The sequence below is a fragment of the Callorhinchus milii genome, unplaced genomic scaffold (assembly GCF_018977255.1).
Source record: "Callorhinchus milii isolate IMCB2004 unplaced genomic scaffold, IMCB_Cmil_1.0 Scaffold16, whole genome shotgun sequence".
Taxonomy (NCBI): Eukaryota; Metazoa; Chordata; class Chondrichthyes; order Chimaeriformes; family Callorhinchidae; genus Callorhinchus; species Callorhinchus milii.
Window position 1 is genome coordinate 10,638,161 of NW_024704757.1, and position 19,121 is coordinate 10,657,281.

Sequence of the window (19,121 nt, forward strand, 5' to 3'; positions counted from 1 at the left end):
GCCAACAAAAATAAATGTCCTCGATTGAATATTTCTTGATTTATGCCACAAGTCAATCAAGAAAAATCAATCAGCGCCTTGGGACGTCCTCCCGACGTGAAAGGCGCTCTACAAATGTCATTTTGTTGTTGTTGAAACAAATTGCCTGGACTAGTGCAAATGTTTGATGGACCACTTCTCCGACTTGCTGGTTCATGGTTTGGCCGGCACTGCTCTAAAGGATAATGTATCTTTTCTCTCAGAACTTCATAACTTTCCTACAATTCAGATCTGACAAGCACTGCTCTATACTTGACAGTGCTCCCGACGTGAAAGGAGTTATACAAATGTAATTTTGTTCTTGTTCCTCCAAGATTAAAACACAGTAGTGTGACGACATCCGAAATTAAACCAAAAAGGGATTCCTCCATACCCCCACCCGCAGCTGAATCGTTCAAAAGCAACGTCATTCTAGGATATATTCTGAACAGTTACTGAGAAACATCAACTATGTTGAGACTATCATAATAATAATACTTGCATTTGATATAGTTGTCGTATTGATGAGACAACATAGGTTATTCACTTAGTTACCATAGATTAAAATACCAACAATGGTCTAAATTATGTGAATTCATGAACACTTACTTACCCAAAGGATGTCATTGGGGTTTTTCGTGTACAACCCTGCGCTGACACTTTCCCCCTTCTGCCCCCCACCCCCACCTCATTCAATGAAAGAGTATCCTCAAATGAACAGGGATATTCCACAAATTACAAGTCCAACTTCCTTCATCAAATCTAAATGGAGGTGTTATGCCAGAGGTAGATCAGAGTACAATATTTAAAACTGATCCAGATAAACTGCTCTACAATGTGTTACAAACGGCAGTGTAAAGTTTTGTAAATAAAGTCTGAGACGTGAGGAGCAGTTGAAGTGCCCGGCAGGAGGCACATCCTGTTACCTGCAGGATTTCACAATTCCAAATCTGATGATTCCTGTAATTAGACCCGAATGAAAAAGTACTTTTCCTGAGATTCTACAAAAAGTTTGATCTTTGGCTCCAGCTTTTTCCTCAACATTTTTAACACAGATGATTGATGACACTGCAGCTCGTATTTTAATTTATTTTCAGATGCCTCAGGGGAAGCAGGTGCACGCCTGAGGGCCAGAGACTCCAGTTAATGGCAGGGTTCAGCACCTTTTAATTAGATGAAATCTGGGATCCCACTTCCTCACCCGCTGAACTCCATTCGGTAGGCAGCACCAGCAAGACTAACAGCACTAAAATAATATTCCTTACATTTGATATAGCACCTTATTACATCGTTGAGATGTCTCAAAGCGCTTCACAGAATATGCCGTAAAGTGGATTGACTGTGTATTTTGTGGGTGAAACACGGTAGCAAATTGCACACACAGTGTTTTAATATCATTTGATGATCAGAAGGCTAATATGCTGATCAGGACAGCTGTCTAATAATGCTCATCTGCAGCTATTTGCAGTACAATTTTGTTTTACATACGTTAAGAAATTAGAAGAAAAGTGGCAGGAAGTCTATCCCTCCAGCTCCATACCCTACTGCATCCATTCTCGGATCTGTCTCCTGCTCTACTGCTAACGCTGCATCCCTTTGGATGAGACATTAAACCAGGGTCCCACCTGCCTGTTCAGGTGGACGTTAAAGATCCCATGTTGCTATTCGAAAAGAGAAGGGAGCTTCTTTTCGAAAAGAGATCAAGAATCTCCCAAAGTAAAATTGGTAATTTGTTTCATGGCTGTTTGTGGGACATTCCTGTGCACAGTTGGGCTGCCACATTCACCTACAAATACACAGCTTCTCCACTTCACAGTAAATCCTGTGAAGTGCTTTGGAACATCCTGCTGATGTGAAAGGTGCTATACGAAATACAATAATTATTATGATTATGATTATATCCCTCTCTTCTGCTAATTAATGACTGCTTCAATTCAGTGGAGAACTTACACTATGATGAAAAACAATTGTTACATTTGTTTTAGTGGTATTCATGTCGGGATGTCACAAAGCACTTCACAGGATTTATTGCAAAAGACAGTGCTGACTTAGTTCATCTCAATCAGCCAGGTCTTCCACAATATAGCCCTCAACCTCCCACTGATAAGTCTGATGTTTGAGAACAGGACTGGAATTAGCTATGATGGCCCACAGTTCTGTAGCTTAGTGATTAGAGCACTCGCCTCGCAAGCAATGGGACCTGGGTTTGACTCCCAAGTTCCCTTACTACCCACGCCTTCGTTTACCTAGCAGTAAGTGGGAACCTGGCTGTTAGTCGATTTGTGGATAACTTTTCAGGGATTTGTTCGGTTTACAGTTTGATGCTTGGTCTCTACCGTTACCAATGAAAGTTGCATTTGCTAAATTAAGCTCTTTATGTCCAGCAAGTCTTAAAGCAATAACTTACTTTTAAGTAAGAAGACTTGTGAAGCTAAATGTAGCAGCTAACCAGTTATGTCCAACAAGAGATGGAATGACCAGTTGAACTTGGTTAAGGAAGGAACATTTAACAAAACAGAACTCCCAAATAGTACCACAGTATCTGTAATGCCCACCTGAAGCACCAAAATACCTAGAACAGTTTAATGTTTCATCTGAAGAAGCTGCTGTAACCAATCAGTCTCCCTAGCCTGGGATCAAAGTTATCTAGGTTTCTCCACTAGATTACTACTCAGAACTGCAGTGAATACACATTTATGGTTAGGATAATCCATACATGTTCTACCCATCCAATAACATAATTGAGTTGTGCTGCTTACCAAGCAGAATGAGGAGTTCCTGGTATCCAGTATCCAATTAAAGACTTAATACACTTGTCAGATGTCCGATAACTAATAATTATCTTCATGGGATGGGGGGGGAGAGAAAGAAAAGGGCATGCTGCATGGGTTCCCTTTGAGGCTGGGAAAAATAAAAATCTAAGAGCCAATTATCCAAAGCACTTGCGTCTCACAGCTCTCCATTCCAATTTCAAAGGTTTAAATCAGGCAACTATATGGGCACAGAGATCAGGCCTTAGATTGCTGGACAAAACCTTTGGCTAACCTACAGCTGCTGAAGGCAAGCACATTACACTTACTAAATCCAGCAATGTGAACTAAATTAACACTGTTTTTTTTGTAAATTAGGGTTATTCTGCACAACATTGTCGATGTCAAAAAAATAAATGTGGGGCATTGCAGGTTTATCAAAGCTAATGCACGGAACTCATTACTTCAACACACGATCACAAATGCATATGTTTACAGCTGAGCCAATTGACTCCTTGGGGCATACACATGCATTAAACCATTAGAAAAATAATAGAATGCCTCGGGTGAATGAACTGACAGCACCTCACTGCAAAAGCTCACTGCCACACTGAATATACCACTGCTTTCCTCGCATAATATACACATCAGCCAAGAGGTTTGTTGTTGCCCAAATAATAAAAGATCAAAGGCATCTCAGCTTGTTTAGTTACTGAAACAATTCATCCAGTCATCTGAGAACCCACAGCCAAGTGTCTGGTCCAAGTTTGTACAGTATACAGCAACACACCACACCCACACTGACTGGCTTCACATCAAGTAAAGAGGTTGTACATTGATAGAAAAGATAGAGTGTGGTTAAATATGTACTTGCGCTAGTTGTCAGCCTGCCTAAGATGGTAGCATTTTCAACTCTGAATCAGAGGATTGAGGGGTTCAAGCCCCACATCAGGACACCAAGTTCATAGGCTTACACTCCAATGTAGTGCTGGAATGTGCTGCTTTGCTGTTGGTAACTACATTTGGATGAGATGTTAACCAAGGTCCTATCTGGCGGATGTTCAAAATCCCATGACACTATTTGAAAAGAGAAGCGTTTTTCCTGGTGTCCTGGTCAACAACCCCCCAAATTAAATTGATCATTGCTTTTATAGCTGTGTATGGGCCATTGAAATGCACAAATCGGCTGTAACTTTTGCCCTCAAAATACAGTCATCCTGTGAAGAGCTCAGAGACTCACTCCCTAGATGTATAAAAGGCACAAATCAAATCCAAGGATTATTAAACATTACAATGAACTGTCAAACTAGACTGATCAAGCCGTAGTGCAAGGATTGAACTTCCAACCCAGTGCTACCAACTGAGCCCAAGTTACACTTGATATCAAAACTTTACTTAGTTATAAAAACACACGGAGAACAGCAGTTGATACCCTCTTGCCAGGCTGCACCTTCCTCCATATCCTGAACCTTATATCCTGCTCTATATCCTGCCTTTTTTTCTTTCAACAGCTCCCACCACAGAGGAAGTTACGGACATGACGGGCTCCATTGTTGTTTGACAGTACCATTGCCCGCCTCGGCATTCAGTCATGGGATTTTCCATGGTTGCCATACCAACTTCTACAGGTCTCATCTTATTCCCCATCCGAAATGCTACTTTGGCGTGTAAAATGATTACAGCCTAGCGAACCACACGCTAGCAGGACTCCAGGTCTTCAGCAAAAGGAAGGCAAATTAAATGTTTGTGATGCACTAATTACTCTCCACACACTCTGCCGTTACAGGCTACATTTCTGCAACATTGCAGTTGGTAATTATCCCTCTGTGTTCAAGTCTGAATTTATTTGCCACTTATCCCACAAATGAATTTCAGTTTTACGGTCAGTTTAACCCTGCAGTCGGAGTTGCTGCATTTGAATAATACCCAGTTAAGTTTCCGAAATCACTGAAAGGAAAGAACTTGCATTTTTGTAGCAGCCGATCATGCACAACAAAACTCTTCAAACAGCCATGAGGCAAAATGACCAATTTATCTAGAGAGTTATTGGCCTGGACACGAGGAGAAACTCTTTCCCAACTGTGTCATGGGATCTTTAACATCCAGCTGAACAGGTAGCCTGTTTAATGTCTCCTCTAAAAGACTTTGAACAGTGCCGTGCTCTCATTTACTGCAGTAAAATGTAGGTACAGACAAGGAACTCGAGTGCCAAATGGAAGTTCAGCCTATAACCAACCAACCCAGAACAATTCCTCTGCAGATTCTACTCCCCAAACCATATTGCTCATAGCATAACCAATTGACAAAGCAGGTTTTAAATCCATAGTCTACAACAGGAACCCCTTTACGGTTAGCCAGCAAATTCATTAGTATTTATAAGCATTTTGGAACAGGGCCCTGGGGCCTCACTCACAGTAATAAATATTTCTGAACACAATACAAACATAGACCCAGATTTAACCCAACTGTTTTAATTTCTTTTCAAAAGAAAAAGGTAGCCCCTAGAGAGAATATTTCTGTACTCGGCTGAATGTTTTTCAAATTGAATGTACCCTTTTATTAGCAGACTAGCACAAAAAACATTAATGTTACCTTGATGCATGCAACTTGAGCAGTGGAAGAGTCCCGAAACACTATTGCACATTATGCTCTGAGCTTCGGGGAAATCAGTCATTGGGGCATTTCGCACTTGGGATAAAAACTTTTTTGGGGGTAAAATAATAATAAAAATAATAATCCTTGCATTTGATATAGCACTTTTCACATCTTCGAGATGACTCAAAGCACTTCACAGAATATACTGTAAAGTGAATTGATTTTATATCTGTCAGCGAAACGGGCAGCCAATTGCGCACAGCAGTGACCCACAAACAGTCGTGGATTGAGTGACCAAATTATTGTTGTTTTTTTTCCTTGAGGGCTTATTGAGTAAAATCTGTAGGGATCAGAACCTTCATGAGAGGGAAACATATTCAGCAGGATGTTAGTACGTCAGAGCACTGAAACTAATGAAAAGTTGATAACGAATCAGCAATTGGTTTTCCCTCAGAGATGCTCATTTCAATGGCAAGTGGAATTGGCAGAGTACATATATAACAACTTGCATTTATACAGCATCCTTCACGCAGGGTAGCGTTCCCAGAGAGCTTGACAGTGGTAGAGCACGACAAAGATTAGCTTTATATAATAAAGCTAATCTTCAAATTTAAACTTGCATTGCAGATTCCTCTTAATGGACCACAGTCCTCCTAATGGACACATTCCCGTGGCACTGTTAAGACAGGTATTTACCTTGCTTCTTTGCACATATCCTTTCGGGGGGGACTCTGTTTTGGTAGGGACGTCTCCCAACGTGAAAGGTGCTATACAAATGTAATCTTGTAGTTATTGTTGTTGATTGAAACGAGGATGATTTCTATCTTGTTCTCCTTTTAGGGTCTCCCTACACCACTCATCAAAGCGAGAGAACAGAAGAAAGGGCCGAGAACCCCAAAAGAACGGTCAAAATTGGAGGTGTGTGACAAAGCAGCATATACGTATATATTCCATAGCTTACCCTCAGCAACTAGCATTATATCAGCACACATTATTCAATCTTTTTACAGATATTCAGGTGTACCAAGAAGTAGCATGAGTAACCTAGCACAGAGTTAAGATTCCAATCCCCCAAGCTGCGAGCTCACAGTCTTGCCTGGGTCATGTACAGCAGCACAAAGAGGCAGCATGTCACTCGCTATAGGAGAAAGAAAATTCACCTAAACTTTCCACATGATGACAAGGGTCAACCAGCATTCTTGCCTCTTGATCAGATGGTTACGGGTTCAAGGCCCGCATCAGGACTTTGAGCTCACAGTACAGTGCCAGGGAGTGCTGCATTGTCAGAAAGTGTTACTCTTTGAATGAAATGTTAAAATGAGATCCTGTATGTCTGTTTTGTAGAATGTTAAGATCCTCAGCAGTATTTGAAAAGAGAAGGGAGTTTTTTCCATGTCCTAGTCAATCTTCCAGATAAATTGGTCATAGCTGTTTGTAGCACATTGCTGTGCACAAACTGGCTGCTACATCGACCCACAAATACAATACATAGCAATTACATTTGACAGCAATTACCCGTTAAGAGCTTTGAGACTTCTGATATTAGACACTATATCAAACATAAGGATTATCATTGTACTCCAGCGCACAGCATGGAACAGTCCAAACAGCAGGGAAAGGCGATTTTCAAATTTTGAGACAGCTTCACTTTAAATCAAGGAGTTAAATTAAATGCTGTGTATAAGATGTGCATGTATTCCAGAACTGAACAGACTGGTGATGTGCTGGAGGTTAATGACAGCTATTTATGAGCAAGCTTGTGATTACTTTCACTTTTTGTATAATTGCCATATATTAAAACTTACAAATTTAGGGTAACTGGGTTAACTGCAAAGCAAGGCAGTTGTAAAATTGTAATGAACCAACAGAACGGAGCTCGAACAAACATTCATCTGCAACTGTATTAGACTGGAAACCTGATTGCTCCTAGCTACACAAAACAGACCATTTCTGACTATATCTTTCCTGATCAAATATACCATAACTCAATGCCAGACCTCATCATCAATTGGATATTTCTATTCCCCAACATACAGTTCACCTCGTACAAAGGTATGCAGTGATTGACCTAGTATGAGAATCAAGTTGTACAACAGTTGGCTTCCCACAAAGTTTCTACGGAAGAACTGCAAAGCCAATCCCCTTCCCACAGCCTTGCCACTCACCTTGAGCTCCATTGATCTTGTGTACAAGTAAATTGTGATTCATAGGGTGAATATCTCAGATATAAATCGAATGACCAATTAATTTAAGGTTTGTTGGCCAGGACACTAGGAGAAATTAGGCAGATGGAACCTCGATTTAATATCAAATCAGAATGACAAAGCTTTTCAGAACACAAGTATTTATATAGCACCTTTCAAGTGGGGTAGCGCCCCGGAGTGCTTGAACACTGCCCAGTACTACACTAGAGTCAGGCTGGACTATGAGCTCAAATCCGGATGTGTGAATTAAACCCTATCTTCGGACCAAGAGGAAAAAGCACTACCAAATAAGACAGGCAAACACTCAATTTGCCATCTCAATAAGACACAAAGAACGATATAACAGCTCATGCAATCTGAAATTTATTTTAAGCCAATCGCTCAAAGACACAATCAATGCAATTTGACAGGCAGCAAATGGACTTTGTTTAAAGCACAATCAATAAAAAGCCCAACATTTTTCAGCAAACAAGATTTCCCCAATGGCTCAGTAAGTTCAGCCAGTGAGAAGCTGAGCCATACAGAAGGGACCTAGTTCAATCAGGAATTAGTTGCTCCTGATAGGACTGTTGCGAAATTGACTGAAATTCTCTGTTAAGGACAGTGAAAATAACAGCTTGGTTCCTGATCTTGCTTACTACCCACTCCTGCTGGAAGTTGATCTGTTAAAAATCAGGTAAGAATAGGATTGAAACCTGCCAACTCTTACCTTCAAGGGTGGCTCTTGAACAGCCACATGGGTGGGGGTGCTCTTAGAGTTGTGTCACAGTGGGGAGGAAAAAAAGGGGGAGTAAGGTACGTCAACTACACTGGCTTGTCTCAAACTGATGAAAGGTAAATCCAGCTACACCTCTAGAAACATGCAGAACTCAGTTTTTATTCTACTCTTTTTGCACCACAGTATCTGCACAATTTAAAACTCTGGCCTTTCTATAGATACATCTACTGTTCACAATGTTGTCCATCCCGGAAGTCAATCAGAAAGAATACCAACATCTTCTCATTTCTAGCTCTGACCTTCTCAAGTCCCACATTCAGCAAACCCATGTGCCAGATCCTATGTTCTCCTGTTTATCTCATTCACATTAACTTGTACCGAGGTCCACACACAACTCGACCTACTTCACCCACCCCACCCATTTGAGAGGGCAGCTGACCAAAAAAAAAACTTTTCATCTCTTCACTTTGATTTAACATTGCATCCCAAAGCTATCACCTCCAGTAATGGAGAGATGGAGTGTGGGGCATTGAGCTACGAGCTCAAGTCCTGATGTGGGGCTTGAACCTACAATCTTTTGAACCCTGAGGTGGGGAGTGCCACTAACTAAGCCAGATAAATTCGGCACCTTCTCTGTCTCTGCTTTTAGAGTATTTTACGGCAACCACGAAATCCAGTCAATATTCAAGATGGGCTTTAAAAAAAACTCATACAGATCGAGATCACTTTGTGACACAGAAAGCTTAATACAATGAACAATGTGTTCGCTTTGTAAGAAGTCTTCTCAATGCCTCTTTCAGATTCATGCCTTGAAATTCAATTGGAGCACTCTATTATTCTCTACCCACATTCATCACGACTGATCGTGTGTTATGGTCTGAACTTCCAGCTCCAGATTGGATAATTCACTCTTACTTAATTCCTCTGATTTGAGACACCTTTCAAACACCATGTATTCACCAAAGGGAATCACTTTGATCCTCTTGCGACACTTACACATTGCCTAATATTCAATTGCTAGTTATTATCCAATATACTCAGAGATTTTATTGGAGTCCATCAACTCTGCACTTCACATCTCAACTATGCGTCATTTATTTTCCAGCTAAAAAAGCCCCCGTAAATCCACTCCAAACCTTCCCCATAAACTTTGCAACACACATGAGTGAAAGAATGGAGGGCAAGGAGTGATTAAAGGGAAATAATCGCATTGAGGGATTTGGATGACATTATGAAGCACATGAACAAGGATTAAATTGATTGCTGTCATCCCCAATGTAGAGATTAGGCCACTCTGATCACCACCACTACCGCCCATTAAACTATACGTTATAACATTTCATCTGCAGCAGGCTTCTGGGAAATACCTATTAAAAAAAACACTACAACTGAAATCAAACCTCGGGAAAGAAGCTATGGTTAGCAACATTTTCCAGTGTAAGATATTACAGGGAAAAATGGAACAATCCTCATCATCCTGGAAGTTTCTTGCTGATGTTCCCACAACCACAACATATGCACGCTGACAGTTGCTGTTAGAAACAGGGGCAGACGTACACTCCTCCTCCCAGAAACAGAGAGACTATTTGGCACAGGTTAGGTAGAGACAAGGCTTGGGGTCCCTAGAACATTTGTTGCCGTATTACTGAAGTTTGATCAGCTAAATCCACATAGCTTGTCATTGAGAGCACTATCTGGCAATCTTCCTGCTTCTTGTCCAGCTCGTCTACCCATCAGCACTTTGATTTACAGGGCTGACGGGAGCTAATTGGGACGAATCCCTGCCCCCCCCCAGTGATTGGTCGCTCTCCACATCCTGCCGATGAGGGCAGGATGGCTGGTCATCAACAGGACCCTGGAATACCGTGAACCCGCCAGGCTCCGGAATCCGATTACCAAGAGCATATCAGAGAGACTATTCCCTCGGTTGTCAAGCGCAACCCTAAGGAGGCAGTTCCACTCCAAGGAGACACCTCCCCACAAAGTTGGTCATTTTGCCATTTGACAGGCGTAGGTTTGCGGCCTCACTAGGTACACAGCAGGTGCCGGCTAAGTCCACGCGAGCTTCCCAGGGGACAGCAGGGCTCAGTATGAAATGCGCAATGAGCAAATGCCACCGTCCTCCTGCCCGCAGTTCTGACACACATCTCTACTTACGGAGCGACCGTTCTCGTTCCACAAGTCGGGAGAGGCGCAGAGTTTCAGCGATATAAATCGCTGGGTACCAATCGAGGTGGATGGGGTACACAGCTTGAGGTATATGGACCCGGCGTTCGCCAAACCATACTCCAATCCGGAGGGGCTGATACGAGCTCCCCTCCCCGCCTCCAGTCAGAGAGACAACACCTCCCCCCCAAAAAAAAAGAGGGTAGACACCCCACCAAAAAATAAAGGACACATATACACCATCACCACCCTCCCAAAGATCAAGGGACACACACACACATACACACACACTCTCCAGCCCCCCCCCCACCCACCCACCCAAAAAAAGAGCAGCCCCCAACAAAAGGGCACCCACAGACATACACCTACCCCCCCCCCCCCCCCCCCTTCCCCCAAGCAGAGGGCACAGGCCCCTGAAACACAGGGGGGCGCACATACTCTCACCCCACCCCCCTCCTCCCGTACAGAGGAGCACAGGGACAATGACAGGGACACGGATGGAGGACAGGACTCGCACATCACGGGGCAGCGTTGCTGGGGAGGTGGGGGGGGTGGGGGGGAGAGATAGACCCCCCCCCCCCCACCTCCTCTCTCTCTCTCTCACGCACACTCACGCAGGGCAACAGCAGGAAAGCCACGACTAACCTGTTCGCTCGGTGTGAGGGGCGGCTGTCGCCGGGTGGCGGCTGCTGGGTCCTCCGGCGCCGCACTACAACTCCCACAATGCCCGGCGGGCGGGCAGGGGCGGGGGGCGGGGCTGCGCATGCGCCGCTGCGGGAGCGGGAGAATCACCGCGGCCGGAGACCCCGCGCCGTCCCCGCGCGGCCCTCTCTGCCGAAACGACTCGACGCTGAAGCTTCCATCTAAATTCTTTCCAAACTTGAGCCTTCAGCGAGAGCAGCGCAGCCGCCGCGGGCACCGGCACGTCATCGCACGTCACAGCCATAACTTTAAACGGATTGGCTCCACCAACTGCTCCCGGCATGCTGTGCTCCAGCCAATAGGGTGACAGGGATCAGGTCAGCTGGCTTCTGGCCAATAGGGTGACAGGGATCAGGTCAGCTGGCTTCTGGCCAATAGGGTGACAGGGATCAGGTCAGCTGGCTTCTGACCAATAGGGTGACAGGGATCGGGTCAGCTGGCTTCTGGCCAATAGGGTGACAGGGATCGGGTCAGCTGGCTTCTGGCCAATAGGGTGACAGGGATCGGGTCAGCTGGCTTCTGGCCAATAGGGTGACAGGGATCAGGTCAGCTGGCTTCTGGCCAATAGGGTGACAGGGATCAGGTCAGCTGGCTTCTGGCCAATAGGGTGACAGAGATCGGGTCAGCTGGCTTCTGGCCAATAGGGTGACAGGGATCAGGTCAGCTGGCTTCTGGCCAATAGGGTGACAGGGATCGGGTCAGCTGGCTTCTGGCCAATAGGGTGACAGGGATCAGGTCAGCTGGCTTCTGGCCAATAGGGTGACAGGGATCAGGTCAGCTGGCTTCTGGCCAATAGGGTGACAGGGATCAGGTCAGCTGGCTTCTGGCCAATGGGGTGACAGGGATCAGGTCAGCTGGCTTCTGGCCAATGGGGTGACAGGGATCAGGTCAGCTGGCTTCTGGCCAATGGAGCAAAAGAGATCAGGTCTGCAGGTTTCTGACAAATGGGGGATGACAGGGATCAAGACAGCTGGATTCTGGCCAATGGGATGACACAGATCAGGTCAGTTGGTTTCTGGTCATTAGGGATCAGGTCAGTTATTTTGGAGGAGCAACAACAACAAAATGGCTGAAGGCCTGCCCGCCAATGGTGGATCAGGCAAGGCAGGGGCCACGAAGCAGGCCGGAGCCCGCTGAGCAGAGGGAGCGGGTGGGAATTGGCCCCCGCGGTCAGGCTCAGAAATTCAAAGGTGGGCGGGCGGATGTGACCTCACGCAACAGTCATTCCTGTGAGCAGGGATCCATTCCTGGGCTCAGGGATTTTCCCCACTCAGCTCCTGTTAACCCTGGAAGCCGAAGCCCTAAACAACAGTCTGGTCCGAGCTGGACAAGAGGCTGGAAGTTTGCCAGACAATGCTTTCAATGGTAAACTCTTCAATTTTAGCTGATTAACCTCCAGCAATATCCAGTCATCACACACCCCGAGGGCTCCAACCTTCGATTCTCGCCAACCTGCACCTAGTACATTAGATTAGGTAAGCAAGGGAGGGACTTTTTGTTGTCGAGTAATGTCAACACAGTGATTGCAGCATTCCACTTCACAGTCGTCTGTGAAGAGACACTAAAGTAGGTATAGAATTGGGTAAAATCCCTTTCTCTACAGGCAACCTTCCTCTATACCTGTTTCCAGGACAACACCAACGAAAGTGCAAGCAATTGCGAAGACTAGAGAATGTTTGATAATTATAAATGTTAAAGCTCTGACATTTTAAGTCCTTATTGTGAGCAGGAAGTTAAAACTATTATTCCATCTTCAAAATTTTGCTGATCGTTTACACACAGCCCATTCTTCCTATACATTACCCTGGAAACCAAGAAACTATCATCCACAATAAATCACATTAATAACCCAGGCAACCACAATGTCTGAGCTGCCCTCAGGAGCTGGGAGTAGAATTCAGTCAGGCATTATGTGAATAAAATACACACACCAATATATAATTTGATGTGCTGTGGGATCTAATTTGTGTTTTTTTTTAAAGAAAGAAATGTGTAATTATTAAATTTCTCAACAACCTTGGGGGAAGAGCTACTGGCTGAGCCAGGAAACACCAAAAGGCAGTGATGTAACAACAACTTGCCTTTGTAATAATAATAATCCTTGCATTTGATATAGCACTTTTCACGTCTTCTAGACTTCACAAAGCGCTTCACAGAATATATTGTAAAGTGAGTTGACTGTATATTTTGTGGGCGAAACGCAGCAGCCAATTGCACACAGCAGTGTCCCACAAACGGTCATGGATTGAAGTGACCAATTCTTTTTTGAGGGATTATTATCAGGCATGTGGAGTAAGGAAACATGCCCAAGGTTTCCCCCTGCTGGGAATCGAACCAGGTCTCTCGCTTGCGAGGCAAGTGCTCTAACCACTGAGCTACAGGACTCCTAAACAGTACCTTTCACCTTGGATAATGTCTCAAATTGATTTACAGAGTTGATGTAGAAGCCCAAACAAGGTGGGATGAAGGATGGAGTTTCCAATGCCGCAGTCACAGAGGTAGGTTTTTAGAAGGGGTTTTAAACAGTTAGGGAGACAGTAAGATTTTAGGAGAGAGTTCCAGGGAGCAAAGCATGGTGGCTAAAAGCTTAGCTAAAAATTTTGGGAGCTGCAGGGTACTGCCTCCTGCAGTGACTGGGCTCAGAGAAGAGCAATTACAATACAAAATTACATTTGTAAAGCACCTTTCACGTCAGGACATTGTCCCAAGGAGCTGAACAGTCAGGGATTAGGACCTGAGCGGGGGTAGGATGGGATCAGGGAGGGTGGAGGGTAGGAGGGTGACCGAAGGCACAGTCGAAGAGGAGGGTCTTGAGATGTGCCTTGAAGGAGGCAAAGGAGAGAGTGAGGTGAAGGGAATATGGGATGGGGTTCTGGAGGGTGGGGGCAGAGAGGCTGAAGGCTCGACAGCCGATAGTGGGGCAGGCCGGGCAGGGGCATGGAACAGGCCAGAATCTGCTGAGTGGAGGGATGGACAGATTGATAAGGGATGAGCACGTCGGAGAGGGCAAGGCCATGGGGGGCCTTGAAGGTGAGGAGGAGGATATTGAAATCTATCCTCTGAGGAATGGGGAGCCAGTGGAATCGTGCAACAATGGGTGTGATGGGGTCACGGAGTCCGGTGTGGGAGAGGACACGAGCTGCAGAGTTCTGGATGATCCTGACTGGCTCAGTGGAGTGTGCATCCGTAGATGCTGATGCTGCCAGTGCCGGCCAGAGCCAATCAGGAGAGCCTCGGTCTTTCTGACTTTCACTGTAGAAGGTTGGCTCTCATCCAGGACTTGATGTCTGACAGGCAGTCTGTCAGGGCATCAGTGGTCCTGGAGTTGAGGCTGGAGGCAGAGAGATAGAGTTGGGTGTCATCCGCGTACATGTAGAAGTTAACCCTTTGTCTGCGGATGATGTCACCAAGACATCATGTACAGGTTGAAGAGGAGAGGACTGAGGACAGAGCCCTGAGGAACATCGTATAAGACAGTGCGGGGGCTGGAGGAGAAGCTGTTTGTGGAGACAAAGTGGAGCCGGTGTGAGAGATAGAATCTGAACCATTTCAAGAACAGAACCTTGAAGGTTGAGGTGAGAGAAAAGGCAGTGGAGGAGGAAAGAATGGTCCACAATGTCCGCAGCAAAAAGAGGACAAGGAGACAAGAGGGAGCCATGATCACAGATGGACAGATTGTCATTTGTCATCTTGACCGGGCAACACAGAAACCCAATTGGACAGATTCGTAAAAGGAATGGCAGGAGAGGGAGTGAAGCTGGGAAGCAACAACTCTTTTAAGGACCTTGGAAAGGAAAGGGAGGTTAGAGACTAGTAATAACAGTAAGTGGGATCCCCTTTCCTATTTAATGCTGAAGAATATTTTATAAGACTCAATTTAACAATCCTGAATAAGTCATAAAAGTACAGCAGAGGTGGGAATGCCTGGCTGGGGAAGCTCAGAGAGCTAGGAATCTACACAATCTGACTTCTGCTCAGATTGCCCTGCTCCAAGCCCATTAACTGTACAAATTGAAAGCTGACTGTTTCTTTCTGACCATGTGCGACCTGACAAACCAGCTTCAGCAAAGCATCCATTTATGGATGGGCACTACCTCATTTCCCCAGGAGGCTTGTTTGAGCAGCACACAGGATAAATAGCTGCAGTAGAGCTGAATACTGACCCTCTTCCCAGTAATGCAGCAGAGAGAACGTGCAGCAATAACCTCTGACACCCATGAGTAAGAGATGTCCAAATCTCAGTCCTGTTCCCAGATAATTAACGCAATGCAGAAATCTTGTGTTCTTCAGAGCATCGGGTGATTGGTAAATCAGCAACTCTGGATAAAGAAGAGGTTTCTGATCAGTTCTGATCCAACTGCAATCGCTGCAGCAATCCCAATTGATTCAACAGGGGTATTGGAATAGTTAATGTCAGTTAAGGTCTTGGAATAATCCATTCTCAATACAATTTTATTTCACCACCACAAGTCAGCAGAAACCTGGTGAAGAGCCAGACCTCTCCACCCCTGAGGCTGATCCAAGCAACTCCTGCAATAGTCTGACTTAGAATTCATTACACACAGATAAAACTGCAATGAATCAAATAGCAAAGAGGTTCCTCAGATGACTTAGTAGATAAACGCACTGCGCAATGTGAGACTCAGTTTATAGAGCCTGATGCTCTCAGTTTATCCACTGAATAAAGTACTGTCTACCCTGACACAGCCATACAAATAATTATTGCATTTGATAAAACACCTCAAACACCAAAATGTCTCAAAGCACGACACAAGGAATTACATAATCTGGGCTCGGTTGGGACTTTGACTTCACCTCGGCTGACACTGTGATGCGGCGCTTGGTGCAAGGTTCCACTTGCCTGTTCAGATAGGTCCCATGGCATTATTCAAAAAAGAGGACGTTTCTCTCGGTATCCTGTCCAATAATCCTCTAGTTAAAATTACTAGAGTAAAACTGGCTACCACATTGGCCTATACATAGTTATTGCACTTCACATAAACTTTCCGAAGGACTTTGAGATGTTATAGGCATTATTTCAAGATTATTAATATTAAAAGGGCACGACTTGTGCTGCTGAGTCACTCAAACCTTTTGGGGTGCTGTATCATACAGATCTGTTGTGGTGTTGAGCTATCCAGACTTATAAGATCTTAGGTTTCATAGTGATCAAACGGGATAGAGATGTTGAGGTGGGGGTGCAGGGGGTTGGGAGGAGAAGAGAAACTCCTTTTCAATGGGCTTATGCTATGGATGCAATTTAACCATGCTCCTGATTCCAGTCCACAAGGATTTTTCACAAAGTCCTATAAATCCCAGAATAAAGCTCACACAAGGTTTAGAACTCTACTGGCCCTCAGAAAATTCCCTTTGGATACAACAACCACAAAATTACATTTAGAGAGCATTTTTCACGTCAGGGGGACGTCCCGAAGCGCTGAATTATTGAAATAATGAAGGTATTGGATTAGATAATGGCAGATAACAAAGACATTCTATTTGGTACAGATTTGAATTTAAAAATTGTGTTTATATTCCCAGATTCTGTACCCTTGTTATCTCTGGCCAGCTCCACCTTATAAAGCCATCCCTAGCCACACGCTTCATCTGTTATGGTGAGAGCTTTATTCCGGGCAGAGATCTTTGTGAACAATGTTCCTCTTTAAGCAGATGCTTTATTTATCTCCTCTGAGACAAGTTGTCCTCGCCTGGCATTTACCAATCCCCTGAAGATCACAAGAGAGTAATTTCTCCACTGCTTCAAGATGGCTAGTCCACGTACAGAGAAAATTAGGAGAAGCTGACAACTTGCCACAAAGATCCTACAAGCTGTTACATTTCTTGACATGTGCAGAAATTCACAGGTTATAGGAACAGATGAAATCAAGGTGATAATGGCTCCCAGGTGACACATCTGCGAGTTGGACACACTGTCAAAGCAGGTACATAAAAATTCAGAGTCGCACACAGTACTCAGTGCTATTTAATGCAGAATCTTAGCCCTAATGAGATGCAATAGGTTGTCATATGCTTTACCCTGACAGCCCATGGCACTAATGCATGTCTTGGAGGCTGTTAAATGTCAGTGTTTCCTGCTATTTTTATATTGAATTGTGCTCGGTGGGTCAGATGTTACTCAGGTGCAAGTGTGAGTGGCTGAAGACACAAGAGTTGTTAAACTGCAATCACTGGCTTTCAGAATCAGTTCCTGATTTGCTGCTGCACTGTTTGTGTGTCTGGTGTTTGTGTATCTACATCAACAGATTTATTGGTCCGAATGGCCTGTTTCTGTGCTGTTACATTTTATGTTTCCCCTAAGTTTTCCCACATGCGTATAAGCACATTGTTAAATTTATATTTTTCCTTCTCTCCTATCATTCGACTCCATTACTGAATTTCTTACCATATAATCTAAACCCAAGCTGGGCATCACCTAATCAGCACTTATTAAAAATATGTTTGCCTATGTAACAATTCATTTTAATTTTTAATCAGTTGTATTTTGTAAAATGTTTATTACCAGAAAAACTGTATAAATCGCAAGTTATTATTCTTAACAGTAGTTTGGGGATTTTTTTAATGTTATTTCCTACTCATTTCAACCTTGACTGGTCCTGCAATGTACACCTCGGTCCTTCACCCATCTCCATCAGTAAAACAAAGCTGTTATCTTGCCGAGTTGGAAACAATCTCACCTCTGTCTGTAGGTTCAAGGTCCATATCAGGACTTCAAGCTCACAGTACAGATTGACACTCCAGTGCATTGGAGGGAATTCTGCAGTGATGGAGGCATTAAACTGAATTCCTACTTGACTGTCTGGTGAACATAAAAAAACAATACTATTGGGAGTGAGAAGGGAGTTTCTCTCACTGTCCTGGCAAACAATTCTTTAAATACATTGATCTTTCACTTCCTGACTATGTGGGTCAAATGCAAGGATTATTATTACTATGTATTGTGCTAAGAAATGGACAGTGAATGGGTTACCTGCCATGTCTCCTCTCATCCTTTGTCCTGACTAGACCTGTTTGAAGCTAAGCCAAAACATTGTGCGTCTTGACTGTTAATTCTTACATCTCCTAATTACTTCAACATATGGTGTAGTTCAGCCAATATTTTCCTGTCCAATGTGTTATTCATACACTACAATCCCAATGACGTGAGGCGGGTTTCAAAACACTGCTTGGTTAGTTATTAGACACCAATAATATTCCTGCAGGTATTGATAAAATCTCTTCCAGTGCAAACCATATGTTACTTTCAGCTGCTGCTGAGAGAAGCAGCAGAATGGCTTATGTGAAAACTCAATACTCTCTGCATCTCCGAGGCCATTGCCTGGAACAAAGTTGCAGTTGTCTTAGTAAAAATCAACAGCAACACCTGGAATGTGAGACTTTCTCTTAGGGTTCCAGGTGTGTTTACATAGCGTTGGGATTGAAGGCTGGTCTCACCAATAATTAGTGATTGAAAGACCTGGGGCTGAGGTAGAGGAGCGTTAGGATACCTCACTCAAAGACCCAGGCTCCAAGTTTGCAGCTCGCGCCCAAATTTGAATAGAGGGAAAGTGTACAAGAGATGGGAGAGGTCTTGAGATGATTCAGTTGTGAAGTGGGGGGGGGGGGGGTCAATGCTGCAAAGTATAGAAGGAAGACTGATGGAGGTGAAGAGTACTACAGTCCTGGAAAAGAATGTGAGAATGATGGGATAAGGAACATGTTAAATGACAGATTAAGAGGAATAAGAGAGGAAAATTGAGGGGGAAATCTGACCCCTTCCCTATATTTTATTGAAAGATCAATAACAGTAGAAGTATCAACTGAGGGGAGAAAATGAGAAAGATTCTGATACTGAGAGAGAAAGAAGCCGGAGACTTGAGGCAAGCAAAGCCAAGCTCATTCTTGTAGCCTTCCTGTGCTATTTCGGAAGTGAGGGAATTGGATGCAGTGGTGCATTACCACTGTTACATG

The 19,121-nt window shown here is 44.2% G+C and overlaps 1 long non-coding RNA gene across 1 annotated transcript; it reads left to right on the forward strand.

Moving 5' to 3' along the window:
- Positions 1-11,483: 11,483 nt before the first annotated feature.
- Positions 11,484-14,581, forward strand: LOC103178732. Its single transcript, XR_487898.2, has 3 exons — positions 11,484-12,156; positions 13,587-13,651; positions 14,565-14,581. It is a non-coding gene; the product is annotated as an uncharacterized LOC103178732 (long non-coding RNA).
- Positions 14,582-19,121: the final 4,540 nt, after the last annotated feature.